General features: G+C 46.8%; 1 protein-coding gene across 4 annotated transcripts in view; it reads right to left on the reverse strand.

Moving 5' to 3' along the window:
* The window catches only part of SMAGP (small cell adhesion glycoprotein), a 181495-nt gene that overhangs the window by 33237 nt on the left and 133509 nt on the right, over positions 1-14749 (reverse strand). Inside the window, exon 1 of one of the 4 annotated variants that reach the window (XM_085654488.1) lies at positions 8160-8197. The exons of the other annotated variants lie outside the window; for them this stretch is intronic. The gene's annotated coding sequence lies outside the window, so the exon portion shown is untranslated. Of the gene's footprint in view, positions 1-8159; positions 8198-14749 lie in introns of those variants that run through there. 4 annotated transcript variants of the gene reach the window in all.

Genomic DNA, 14749 nt, shown 5'->3' on the forward strand with positions numbered 1-14749 from the left:
ACAACATTCGTGCCTGATCATAATACAGTATAACGCCCCATACAAAACAGTAGAGCACTGAAGGGAGTAATGAAAGTATCTCTATATTGTCCGCCTGTGAAGGGAGGATAAACATGGAATGCATAAAAGTCAAAACTTTCAACAACTGAGATACAAGTCTGCCCTGTAGAACAACATGACATGACAAAGTATCCATGTGCATTCCTACTGTTCCTCAGATTCAGATAGTGTCTGGGATTCATGCCGTCGTGGTGTTTGGCATGTTCTAGCGCTGCCTTGGGGTTAGTGAAAATCTTTAAGTCTCCACCCGGGCCTATCTTCAAGCGAGCAGGGTATAACATGGCGTAAGGGACACCTTCAGAATGTAGGAACTATTTAACAGCCCCGAATTCCCTGCGTGCAGCCTGCACCGTCACAGTAAAATCAGGGGAAAAAGAGAGTGTATTACCTTGGTGTTCAATAGTGCCCTAATCTCTGGCTATGCGCAAAATGGCGTCCCGGTCCCTATCATTCAACACCCGTGCAATAACAGGGCGGGTTGGAGCTCCCGGGACCGGCCGGGCCGCAAGGCAGCGGTGGGCCCACTCAATAATGAACATGGCGGAAAGAAGTTCAGTGCCAAAAATGTCTTTAATCAGGTTCTCAACGAAGGTCTCCATTTTGCCCACATTCGTAGATTCTGGCAGTCCTGTAATTCGAATATTATTTCGGCGGGAAGGGGCTTCCAAGTCCTTATTCATGGCCTGGATGAGGGAGAGAACCTTTTTCATATTGAGTGTTTTCCCTGCCACCTCACTCAGACCATCTTCAGTTGCAGACACACGTTGCTCAACCTCCCCCACCCGGGCGCCTTGCTTTTCAAGTTGGGACGACATGTGGTTGAGGCGCTGATGTACCACTGCCATAGTGCCCTCTATGGATTGGAGACTACATTGCATGGCCAACACCGTTGTTTCTATTGTCGAAGGGCCTCCTTTCTGGGCATCCGCCTCAGAATCCGAGGCAGCATTTTGTGGGGTTCTGGGTGACTTACTTGCTTCAAATGTGAGGCGAGGTTGAGTCTTATCTGCCCTCCCCATTCTGCCTGAAACCGTGCCATTCAAACACCAAAGTACAGGGCCAAAGCGGGTGACCCTTCCAGGGAGCCCAGTATCAACCGTCAGTCAGTACCTCGCCAGACCAAGGAGAAAAAACGTTCACGGGCACACTAAGGAGGTAACAATGGTGGCAGATCCTGATATAAAGGCGTCACATGCACTCCATCCCGATCCCCTCCAGGCCCAGCAACGTGGCACAAGCAGAGCTCCAGGGACCAATGACAGCCACACCAGCAGGCCAAAGCGTATCAAAGCGCACGCGAGAGCCTCCTCTATATGATAGAGCCCCTCTACAAGAGCTACTAACCAGCGCGTATAATAATTAGACTCAGCAGTCACAGGGTGTAGGTCATCCGCCCACGGCCAGCTCCACGGGGAACACAGAGAAACCGAAGCAAGTAAAACAGGGCCCAAAGCGGAGCAATGACGAGAATGCAGCATGTCCCACCAGGTCACCAGGTAGCCACACGAAGCCAGGGCCCAATCCAGGCAGCAACGCAGTACAGCAGCAACCACATGCACTGCTATGTGGCGGGGAGTATCTCGATGCAGGCCCGTGTGGGCAGAATCAGCCCATCATCAATGCAGCCCCCATGCAAGTCCGAGGCTCCCCAGGGAGGAACGTGCAGTCAGCGGCAGCTCGACAGGGTGTTCAGAGGCTGTGTAGGACCGATGCTCACCAGAACCCACCCCTCGGGTCCCGCCGCCACCAGCAGCCCAGGCCCAGCTGTATGCGGCGGATCAGCAATGCGGCGCCAGGGAGAAGGTGCAGCCGCCGTGCCTCATGCCACCAGCCCCAGCTCGCAGGCCGCAGCATGCCCCCAGCCCGCCTCCGCAGCCGGGGACGAGCCGCCCCCCACTGACCGCAGCTAGCGCCAGCAACGCTCCGCACACCAGGCCGTCTCGCAGTCCCCCTTAGCGTGGCAGGTCTCTCTAGCGCCCACACAACGTGGGCAAGGCCGGAGCTCCTCGTGCACCACGCAGAGAGCGGCACACCTCCTTGCAGTCGCCCACTCCAGGGGATATCGCTGGTAGGATTCAGGCAGCGCTATACTCCACACAGGCTTCGCAGCAAGGAGCGCACGCCTCCAGTCTCAGATGCGGCCACGGCAGCAGGTATGATCCGCTCTCAGGGTCCGGCGGCTGCCGCCATTTTGTAGAGGCGCCGCCGGATCCGATCAGCACAGCGTTCATGGCGTCGTGGTGCTCCTCAGTGGCCCAAACCTGCCCAGGATATTCCAGGGGGCTTCACAACGCAGGGCAGGGGCGCAGGAGGCTTGGATACAGCTGTTGACAGGCGGCTTATACATGAATAGGAGCTCAGCCGGGCAGAGCCTCACTAAGGTGCTGCCATCTTGCCGTGCGCTCTCTAGCGCCCCACAAGCCCTGGGAGCTTGATACAGCATTTTTCCTCCATGTATCAAAAACATTCGGAAGACTCTCTAACAAATTTGGGGCAAGAGGGAGTCATAGAGGAGAGTAAACAGGTAAATTCTTGGCTCACACTTTCAGAGGTTGGCGCAGATGGCTTTCATGAGAGAGAGGTAGCTAGCACCATACAGGCCCAAAAACCTCAAAAAGCTGCACGTCTTGATAGAATTCCCACTGATGTATTCAAGAACAACCAGGACTTGTGGTCAAAGCCTTAACAATTGGTTTTAATGGGATATGGACCCAAGGGAATTTTCTTGATTCATGGAAGACCTCTATTGTTGTCTCAAATCACAAAAAAGGGAGGCGGGACAACCCAGCCAATTATCGCCCAATTGCGCTCTTGGATGGTGTGGGAAAAATCTTTAGGAAACTGCTATTGCGGTGCTTGAGAGCCTGGATGGACTATAATCACATCATATCACATCTCCAGGTAGGCTACCATAAAAGGCAAAGCAGATTGGATCGAGTGATGAGGCTTTACCTGTTATGCCTAAAGTAGGCGGTATTGCGGAATTCTGCATTATATATGGTCTTCACTGATCTGAAGACTGTTTTTGATTGTGTTGAAAGCCTGATCGTATGAAGCATATTGGAAAAACAAGGATTACCTGATAAATATGGAACATGTAAATTCCTCATTGACCTCAACCTCGATGTCCCCAAAATACAGGATGAATATATTCCAATCTTACTTTTGCAGACGATGCGGTGCTACTAGCTCGCACAGAAAACTCAATGCATCGCCTATTTGGATTCGAGCACTTCTGCCAAAATAAGAAACTTAATATCAATACGGAAAAAAACTACATTCATGATCATCAAACCCAAAGTAAAACGTATATCCCTTTTACGAATCTATGGTAAACCACTTGAATGAGTCCGATTTTACAACTTTCTGGGCATACGTATTGATGACCACCTTAACTGGGCTGAACATATAGCAAAAAGCAAGGTGATATTGAGTCAACAAGCCGGTGCAGTGCGAAGATTCTCAAATAATATTGGCAATCACTTAAACAAGCCGGCGTTAAACGCCTATAAATCTATAGATCTTGCAGCTAGTCTGTGTGGGGCAGAAATATAGGGATATACAACATGCCTGCCCTACAAGTAACATATAACTGCTTTTTACGTTACATGCTTTGCTTAGGTCCTGGGAACCCAATGGCAGCATTAAGATCAGAACTGGGCATGGACAAATTAGATCTTACAGACTTTCGCCTTGTTTGGAGCGAAGTCCAAGTGTGAGACAATCCTACCTTGGCTGTGTTTCTGAAGCTCCTCCTTGATAATTGAAGAAGCCAGAAACAGGACTTCCTCCCATGGTTTAGGTACATAAAGAACATTCTTACTACAACTAAGTGTGAAGAGTTATGGGTCAAACCTGAGCAGATGAGTAAGAACGCACTTCAAACCGTAAAAAAGCAGTACTGGGAATAAGTGAGTTCAAAGGAACAAGCTAAGGAAAACATTATTTTTACAAACTATTTAAAGTTCAAACCAGAGCCCCTGCTTCGAGCCTTATATGGACATGCTATTTCCAGTAGAGAAAAGAGCCTTATACCTTAAATTTAGGCGTGGAACCCTACAGATGCTGTTGGAATCTCAAAAAATGGATGACGACAAATAACCTTACTGCATACAGATAACTGTAATTGTGCACTAGGAAGCCCAGAAACAGTTGCTCACTTTATGCTGTTATGTACTAGCACATTGCAAGCCCGAAGGAAACTTCCTACGACCTTTGTTTTTAAAGTATAACATACGGCGCTGCGGAGCAGCCCCTGCGCTCTGACTTAAAGTAAATTTATTTGACAGTAGTAGCATATATATATTTAGCCTAGAAAGCAACAAGGACAAGCAACAATTAAAGTTCAGACGTTCATGTGGTTGAATGGTTTGGGTCTAGTAATATTGCTATGAATTGTCTATATTTTTGTGCCCCTCCCCCCCAAGCCAGCTGGTGTTCGCGCCTATAAAAAATCTACAGTCATAATGTAGCTCCAGCATGGACTAGAAGTTACTTTTATGGCTGCTCTGTTTTTATCCACCTCTGGTGGGAGTGGCAGGAAATTCGTTTTATGATCGTATTTTTAGAAGAAAGTCTATATGGATTGTACCATATCAATTGCCTTTGAACTGAATATTTTTATTGGATTATTTTAGTCATTCTTTTGCTATAATTGTAAGGAAAGCAAGTTTGCACTTTATAAATAACTTTGTATATTTATTTATGTCTTTTAAAGTATGAAACAAAAAAGTTACTATGGACACAACAATCCATCTGATGCATCTGGAACTTGGAGCAGTATTCCAGATGATGGCTCCTGACCTAAGGACAATACTCCAGTTGGGCAGACACTGAAAGGGCATTCTGCTACTCTTGCATTTCCCCCGGTAGGCTGCAGTCTGGTGGGGCTGGTTTCAGAGCAATATGTTCTCCAGGACCCAACTATGCACCCATGGACCAATTCTATACGCAGCCTCCTGTGGTGTGGGGCCACTGTGAACATTTTTCCTAAAGCAGAGTTTGGTTTCCAGCTCAGCCGGGCAGAAGAGACCTCCAGACAACATAGTGCAATGTGGAAATAAACTAGCGATTAAAACACCAGCTATAACATAGAACACCTAGAGAAACTCACGCTCAAAGATGTAGAAACAGGAAAGATGGCAAAGAAGTCTATTTTTAAGAGGGAGAGAGACTCCCTTAAATGTATTTTTTTAGCCTTGACCTTGTCTGGTTTCCTTTTTTCTGTTTATATAATTGTTTAATACCCGTCCTTCTCCCTTTTACATATGACGGTTATGTCTGGCCTGATGAAAAGTAATCCTGAAAATACCTAAACCCGAGGTGAGATGTTGATAAGTGAAAAAATTTAAAACTATTTTCTTTTGCTAACTTTACACGATTTGTCTTTGCATGTTTTCTGTTGGCGCTCTTAATATACTTTTTTTCCAAAGAGCTTTTGTACCCAATTTAAGTCCTGCATTAACTCACCTACTCCTTCCGTTAACTAATGAACACATCTAACTAACTCCTAATAATAGAATCCACCACAAAGACTCTGGAGTAAATTCATGGAATGGTTGCCTTGAGAGCACAAGACTAATCACATTAACCAATATTAACGCCCACGATAAACCACTTGCTGTGGGTTTTCTGAGCAGCATGCTGCCCAGTTTAATGCACTTCAAAGCCTCGTCAGGGGTAGTTAACGCTATATAAATTAAAAAACAATGCAATACAATCACAACTTATCAACCAAAGCTGACATTGATCTGTGTCAGAATCTGCTAAATCAGAGTGGGAAGGTACCAAACCCCCATGGGACTGCTTGGCACAGTAAAGGCAGATGCACACTATATAACTTTGTCTATCACAACTTAAGTTAACATTAAGTTAGAAACCCTTCACATGAAACTAATAGTTAATGAAAATATATAGAAAAACATCTGCCAAATAGTAAACAGATTGGACTGGACAAGGGTAATTTTAGTCAAAAGAAGGAAGGTGAATCTCAGACCTTCAAGGATAAATGTGCAAAAAAGTTAAACTGATCAAATTTTTACCACGAATTGGGCGAGCTGTGAAATGCATACCTCTCAAGAAGTAAGATTGAAAGGAAGTATGTTTTTGTAACACAAAGTAACATACTGGAATTCTGTATTGCAATGCACCAAAGGAGTTATAGTTGCCAAAATGCAAGCAGTCCAACTGAGAGATTCACTAGGAGGCATGCAGAGATCTTGAGTTATCCCTAGCAAGGCGCAAGCTAGTAATGTGTTATCATGGTGCATCCAGATACTTTTACTCCTGCAACTAAATAATGCAGACCATTCCAACGTGGTAAATGTCTGCCTGCTTGCATGACTATGTCTACTCTTGCATGCACCCTAGATTACTTCAACAAAGCATAAACAGCCTCATGTTTGCGTGATTTGGACAGACCTTTTTTTTTGCAGTAATATATAGTGCTAACTCGGCCATAAGGCACTGGAGTGGATTACATGAGCACCAGATTACATTATGCAAGGTCAGATTCATTTTTAAAAGGCACGGGGAGATTACGTCATTTGCCCAGAATCACAGCATGTTAAGCCAACGCCGGGACTCAGACCTAGTTCCCCAGTTGAAAAGTCGGCAGCTTTGGTTGTTAGAGCACATCTTCTCTGCCTTAGATGCACACCCTAGACAAGAAGGCGCTCACACACTCTTCACCCACATATTCACTGGCTCTATACTTAAGCGTCATCTACGTACCTAAGCGTAGCAACAAATCATGATAAAAGCACAACTCTGGTCCTCAGGCACATCAAAACTATAACGACCCATAGAGGCCACATAAGAAGCGCTCACTCTTCCACTCACACGCACTCACAAGGACTCACCTGGTGCCCAACCACAATTGTGCTGCAGTGCCTTGTTGGGGGTATAAAGTGTTAAATTCAACTACAATACAATTACAATGTGAGGAATAAAGCTGCAAGTAACGCAATGCACAGAAAAGGAAGAATTGGGTGATCTGTTACGGGTGATATGGTTATGTTCTGTTGATTTGTGTAACACACTGATCACCCGAGAGGGTATGTAGGCGATTGGGCGGGTGTGTGGTTCCCATAATGCTACGTGAAATCTCTGGTCATGCAAGGTATTCTTGCAATCGTGGGCCAGGGTTATCTGATGAAAAGAGAGCCCTCAAGTTTCCACATTTAGTGCATGAACAGCTCATCCAGGGCAGAGTTTTTGTCTTTGTATGCACGGGCTTGCGGCACTGCTCCTCTCGTTATAAACCGAAGACTCCAGTACCCGAGAGTAAAGAAAAAAAAACTAGATTGTGTGTTCCACACGCGTGTAAAGATGGAGATCTTGAGATCTCCGCGAATAAGAAAAGAACATTTATGATAACGCACCATTTACTAGTTCTCAGGCGCAGGTCTGCCAGAGGGTTACTCAAGAGAGATGCAGGGGCATAATGCAGACCCCTGCGGCGCAGGGGTGCCCGACCTCCCTGATTAGTAATTAAAATAAACAAAGCCATATAAGTCATGTTAAGAATCATACATTAGATTTTGTTTAAAGTCCTATTTAGTAGCATGCGGGGCCTTTGCAGACTTAAATCATCAACAAATGGCAGGTATTTTTCTCTTGGAAAGGTGGCAACCCTCCCTCTATGGAGCTCCCAAGCCTTCAAGGGGGCACATTCAGCCCACGTTTAATGAACATCTGTGAGATATGAGAGATTCGTGGGCCCCTCATCACATTCTGAAGGGGGGGCGCGTGTCATTTTGCGTTACGCTGCCGGAGTGAAAAATTCAAAGAGAAACTTTGAATGATAGACTTTGCTTTATCAAGTAAAAAACAGACGGAGGTTAAGCTTGCTGCCAAAAGTAGCAGGAAAGACGTCGGAAATCCCCACCTGCCGCACCCCTCCCCTCTCACCCGTAGGCGCGAACTTCAAGGACACTTGCTGTGGGAAGTCTGATTGGACAAATTGAGCGTTATGCAGGATCCTGATCGGCTCCCGTATTTGCACGAGACGTGGAGGAATCGGGTGAGTACTAATGCGGGCTCTAGGGGCTGCTCCCTGGCAGACTGGGCCCGACCCCCGCCCAGCCGGGGACACGTACCTCTGGTACCGCCTGTGCAGGAGCCTGGCGCCTGCCGCTCGCTCACGGAGTGAATGCGGCCCTCGCCGCCTCCCGAGAGCCATTGTGCGCTCTCTCTCGGGTTAGGGATTATTTGGATACTCATTACCCATGCTTGACTTACTGAGTAAGTAGGAGGCCTGCCTATCTTTCCATAACCCCTGGATGGCCAATTCAAAACGAGACCCCATATCCCTGGTCACTGTGGTGCACCGACCCGAACCAATGGCGTAACAGAAAATGAAGAGGCCAACCACCCTGCTGAGCGGTTCGGGCCTCTCCAGCCCCCACGTGTCACATATTCATAGACCTTCGGCTAAATGGGTATAGCGCTGCAGGTCCTAGGGACCCCTGCATCTTGACTACACAGTGCACCCCCACGTTTGACTGATCCCTTGTACTTGAACACCAGAAATAAAAACAGATCTGATTTCTCCATATGACTCGGTACCATAAAATTCTCATTAGGGCGAGGAATTAAAATGATGGCGCAGGAAAAGTAATTTGTATGTGTACTAAGTACCACAATGCCCAAGAATATGTTGTGAGTCCTCTCAACCAACCAATCACAAAGGATGGGAAGACACCAAACGATTCTCCTCTGCCTAATTGCTGAAAGTAAGAAAGGGATTCCATATTAAGTAGTTGTTTTTCTTTGTCTGGCCAAGTGGCTGAAATACACTACCTGTCCTGAGTTCAAACCAATACCCTATATTAGCATAGGTATAAAATAAGAGTATTTACTTACCCCCCCCCTCATAGATTGCTGGTGGCAAGAAGTTTGAATTCAGAAATTCGACTGATTGCTTCCTGCCCAGTTGCCCAAACGTATTACTATAAGCTGAAGTATGACTAAAAGAATCAAGACTCACACCAGTTTTCAAGGTAGGGTTGGTGAGACCTGTTGTTTGGCAGTGAAGTTGTGTTGGCTGTGAGGTATCATAAGTTATGGCTTTGTTTGGTAGAATGGTTGTAGAGTATGCAGCCATGGTGTGAGTGCTGATTGTGCCCGTGAGGTCAGCTGTGGATGTGGTGATGTTGGATTAGGGTGTTATTTGTGATATATGTGTGCATGTGATGGAGGTAAGGACTTGTTGTGTAGTGTTGAGTGGTGTGTGGGTGCTGCTTTCTGTATATTCCTTTGTGTGGGTTTTTGTATGCGTGATGCGATCCATTGTGTAAATATTTTTGGTTTGGTATTTGTGGAGTGGTGCGTTGAGTTTGTCATCCTGAGGTGGGTGTTAGCCTATTGATGTTATATGATGATTATTATTAATAAAATAAGTTGTGTTGGATACGGAGGGTGTAGGGCTTGTTATGTCCTATTGGGTGCTTTGTAATGTGATGTGTGAGTTGGACAGTGTAAGTGTGAAAATGTGTTATCGACGGGCTGTAGGGACAAACGCTTGTATATGTGTCATGTGTAGGGCACAACCTGAGTTGTTAATTGGTGATGGTTTGTAGATTTGTGTTTGGCATTGTACAATGTGAAAAGCTTTGATTTGCATGTGGTGTAGTGGATTAAGGTAGGATGTGTAATGGGGGGTGGACGAGTGGATTTGTACTGTGGAGTTTTTGAGATTAGCTGTCATAGAGTGTCGCCTGCCCTGATGTGTGATCTGTTGGTGTTGTATACGTTGTTTCAACGCTCCAAGTGTTGCAGATTCGTAAGCACTGAAGCAGTTGTGTTGCTGCCTGGGAGGAGAGTTGTGTGGATTCTCCAAGAAACAAGGGACAGGAAGGAAACAGGGGCTGCAGAGATAGTGGCTGGGACACAGGCGGTAGTGCTAGCGGGTAGACACACACCTATCACACTTCCAGACATACAGCTCTATTCCAAACAGTACATGTCTATAATACTCACAGCACTCCAAATGCCTTGGGAGGGGCAAAAGAGGGCAAGAAAAAAAGGAATTGCTGTAGTTTACAGCGGAAGGGTTGGTAGATCTAGCACTTGTGGAAAAGCCACGCTGAACCCCCAAATCTTGAAACAGGCTTAGAGATGATAGTCTCTCCATTTCAAAGGGTGCATAGTTTTGGACCCCTCTTCTTCCAGCAGAAGGCAATCACTCTCATGGGAAACATTATAATTTAAATGTGTATTTTTATTTCTGTAACCCTGAGCCTTTGATTCTTGTTTGCTGGCTCTTTTACTTTGTTTTTAGTCCCTCGGATCTCCATTAGATCATCTCTTCTTGGTTGCTATCTTGTGGTTCTTGCTCCGAATACACCTTCTGTTGACCAACTGGCTAGCAGAGAACTAAAATGTACTTTCTATGTATACACAATCTTAAGCTGCCTACTACGTTCTGATATGGCGTCTACTGTCCTCATGGATGCCTGTAGTTTGTGGCTGAAGCCCAAGTTGAAATGTCCCTTGCCCACTGTCTTAGAGTTTCCTTGATTGGTGAAAAGCCCCACCTGCACTGACAGCTAGCTTCCCACTGCTAAGTAGCAAAAGTAGGGTCTTTAGTTGGAGACCTTTGCAGCCACGGTACTGTGTGGTTCTGAGTTTCTTACTGACCGAGGCGTGACCAGTGATTAGAAGGTACCAATAGAAATGGAAGAACAGCTAGCAAAAGCCACTGATGAAATAGTTGATTTTGCAGCCGAAACAGCATGCAGGTACATGATATACGCGCAGTTTGAAACACCCTGTATTTACTGGTCATTGTACTTTGGAATTCACCCAAATCTTGTGATCTGTGAGTGTCTAGTTTTCTTAATATACATACCTCTTTATATCTAGTGTATTCGGCTTTTATTCTCTCTGCTGTTTTGCTAATGAGGTGATTGAGGCAGAGGGACAGAAAATGATTCGACCAGAATCGCACAGTTTGGTCAAGTGCGGAATCCGGATTTGGAACTTTGGTCTGTAGGTTCCACCGTACACACTAGACCGCATCTCCATACATTCATAAGGCAATGTTTCTCACATCTCCCTGTTGTAGAGACAACAGTCTTATGTTGTACGCTTTCTTGGTTGTGGGCCCGCTTTATTCAACCGTGGCTGGTTTTCGCTAAATGCATTATTTCCTCATGACTGAGATAGCGCGCACTCGGGGTCCGCATCCTCCACCCCTTTCCCCAAAACACTCTGACAAAACATCAACTGGTGAAAGATTCATTGTTAGTGTGCTGTAGGAGAGGGGAAAAATGTGATTTTGGAGGAGCTCACAAGTCATTGGGCCTTTTGGGTCTTTCAGGTGATACCCAGTCTACCTATGCATCATTTCCACTATTCCTGGAATCAGGAACACCACCAAACACTCCTCCTTTTCCTTTCTGCATGCTTGTTGTACTTTCCCAGCTCTCTGCATACTATGGCCTCAGAAGAGTCTGCCACTGATCCAGGATGGCCAGTTCGGTGCACATTGCGACACTTCCCACTGTCTATGACAATTATTCCCACTGGGCCTGGATATTTTAGACTGTAAACGTCAAATATGAAAAAAAAATAGGTTTCCATTGTCCCTGTGCTGAACCTACATTTTGTATATTGCTGCACATCAGGAATAGAATCTCGGAGAAAGTGCCACATGCTATTCCCAGAAGTATGGCTGAAAACCTACATACACCTCTCAAGGCTTTCCAGACATACTTCTAGGCATGTTAGTAAACAGTTTTAAAAAAATGGAAAGTAAGTTTAGTTGAAGATGTAAATCGCTGCCCCTACTCTTATTTTTGTTACAACGACCCATTACATATAAATTCGTCTATAGTGTATAGCCTGAATCCAGCCATCCCCACCCGACTGTGGACACCCCTAAAGCTTGAACATAATTTGGAAATCGGCATCTCTTTAGTCCTAGCCTCTGGACTTTTTGTTTTTTTTCTTTCCCAGATAATGACACAGGCAATGTTGCCTGCAGTGTCGCTGTTATTGCCTTGGTATTGCTGGTACCACCTTGACATGGAATCCCATTGACAGTGCTTTATAAATGGAGTTAACAAAATTGCACTTGTGGAAGTACAATGGAATGTAAGGTGTCATCAGCCTTGTCCACCTATAGGAACTTACAAGCATGATAGAGCCTTCTAGTCGCAGATTCTTGCAACATTGTTTTCAGTGCTTGCGATACCCCATGGCGGCGCCGACCCCATCATCATACCCCTCTACAAACTGGAGATGGACTGGCCTTGCCCAACGTTGACTCCAGCTGGAACTCGACCTTCTGAGTTGGAGCCAGGGCCTGCTTTTTTCAACAGGCCAGGGAGGAGTATGAATGGGGATTATCTGAGGATCATTATGGCTACCTCAACCCTCTAGATGAGTTCGAAGACAACTGGTATGAGGCAGATGTCAGTAGTCTGGACACCTCCGAGCCACTGGCTTAGTCAGTCCTCCTAGAGTGGAGGCAGAGAAATGGGCTGCCTTTGCCATGGTGGTGAGGAGGGTAGCTGAGGTCCTGGACCTTACGCTGCCCTCAGTGGCAGTCAAGACAAACGTCTTGACAGAGATGCTTTAGCCGGCGATGAAGTCCTCACAGATGTCTTGCTCGGGGCATCGGCCAAGCCCTAGCCCAGGGGCTCCAGTTCACAGGACCATTCCTTGTCGCCATCACCCCACTCCTGAGAACCCATTTTTCTTCACCCTGCACCTCACCCCAGACAGTTTGGTTGTCCAGGCCTCCACCTACAAATTTAACCATGGCGCTTTCCCCACCACACCCCTGGATAGTAAGTCAAAGAAGCTAGATACCTTTGGAAAGAGGACGTTCTCTTCCACAAGCCTTGCACTGTGGTCGGTGATCAGCGCTTGTCTCTTGGACCAATACACCCACACAGTCTGGGGCTCGATTGCGCAAGCGCTGCCCATGGTCTTGGAGGAGGCCCGAGCCATACTGATCCAGGCTATTGCCAATGGTATGGACGTAGCAAAGTTCACCAACTCCATGGACTGGATACGACAAACTCGCTAAGCAGAGGGATTGCATCATCAGTGGCACTCAGAAGCCATGCCTGGCTGAAATCTCCTGGCTTTTCAGAAGATGTCCAGGCATCCCTTACGAACATGCCTTTCGATGGCACATGCCTAATCGTCGATAAGGCATGTTCTACACTGGAGTGCTCTACGGAAAATCAGGCCACTGCCCATTTGCTGTGTCTCTCTGTAGACCCATGCCAACCTCATTCTGCCTTTTGCACCTTCTGTGACTACAGTGGGACAACCAGCTTTGTCCGTTTCCGCCCAGCAACCAAGGCCAACAGGATCCCCAGTCCTTTTGTGGCTGTGGACATGGCTCCCATAAGCCTTGTGTGATACACAGCCAGAGGTCTACCTAGTCAGCCACCCCAGCAGCTGCAAATTGTTCATCTGGGTTATTTCTTCCATTCTTAAAAACTCCACTGTACATGCCACCTTCCATGGAGCAGCTGATGAAGGACCACCTCTCCTTGCTCTGTCAGGAAGTGCCGGCTCAATTTGGCTAAAAAAGCTAGAGAGGGTGTCAGCATGAGAAGTAGATTATGCTTGCTATTCCCGCTGCTTTCTGGTGTTCAACAATGAGGAGAGCTCCACCTTATTTTAGAACTGCGCCCTGTCAATTTCTTCCTGAAGAAGGAAAAATTCAAGCTACACATGTTGACTCAGTTTCTGTCTGGCCTGGACCCTGGATGGTAGTGCTTGCCTTGCAGGACGTCAACTTCCACATACCCATACTACTTGCCTGCCCACAGGCTTTACCTGCGGTTCGTGTGAACCACAAGCACTTTCAGAATGCTGTGCGCCCTTGGGTGTTCACCAAGGGGATGGCGGTGGTTGCAGCACATCTGCAAAGGTTATGGGTTCCAGTCTTCCCCCTACCTTGACAACTGGCTGTTGAAGGCGGGCTCAGCCCAGGCAGTCATCTTCCTACTCCAGTCTACTGCGGCCCTCCTGCATTCTCTGGGGTTCAGTATCAATGTGCCAAAGTCACACCTGACTCTTTCTCAGATGCTCCCTTTCATGACAGCTGTTCTGGACACTGTGCCATTTCAGGCCTATCCTCTGGAGAAGGGAGTCTGGGATATTCAGGATATGATTCCAGTGTTTAAGCCTCTATCCTGGATTTTGGGGAGAATAACTCTGAGGCTGCTGGGCCTCATGGCCTATTGCATCCTGCTTGTGACACATGCCTTCTGGCTTAACCGGCTTTGCAGTGGGACCTGAAGATCCAGTGGGCGCAGCATCAGGAAAATCTCTCTGACTTGGTCAACATATAAGAGAGAACTGCAAAAGATCTGCGGTGGGTGTTGATGAACTGCGATTGGGTCAGCGGCAGACCTTTCTCCCTTTCCCACACAGAACTGACTGTAGTGACAGACGCATCACTTCTGCGTTGGAGCGGCCATATGGGGGAGGTGGAGATCTCTGCTTCACATCAACTTGTTGGAGTTGAAAGTGATCCAACAGGCATTGAAAGCCTTTCTTCCTTCCATCAAGGGAATGCTGGTTGAGGTGTTCACGGACAAAGCAACTGCCATGTTGTACTGCAACAAACAGGGTGAAGAGGGGTTGTGGACCCTGTGTCAAGAAGCTCTATGTCGCTGAACATCACTGAAACGTCAGGACCTATTCCTGGTGGTTCAAC

The sequence above is a fragment of the Triturus cristatus genome, chromosome 4_1, assembly GCF_964204655.1.
Source record: "Triturus cristatus chromosome 4_1, aTriCri1.1, whole genome shotgun sequence".
Taxonomy (NCBI): Eukaryota; Metazoa; Chordata; class Amphibia; order Caudata; family Salamandridae; genus Triturus; species Triturus cristatus.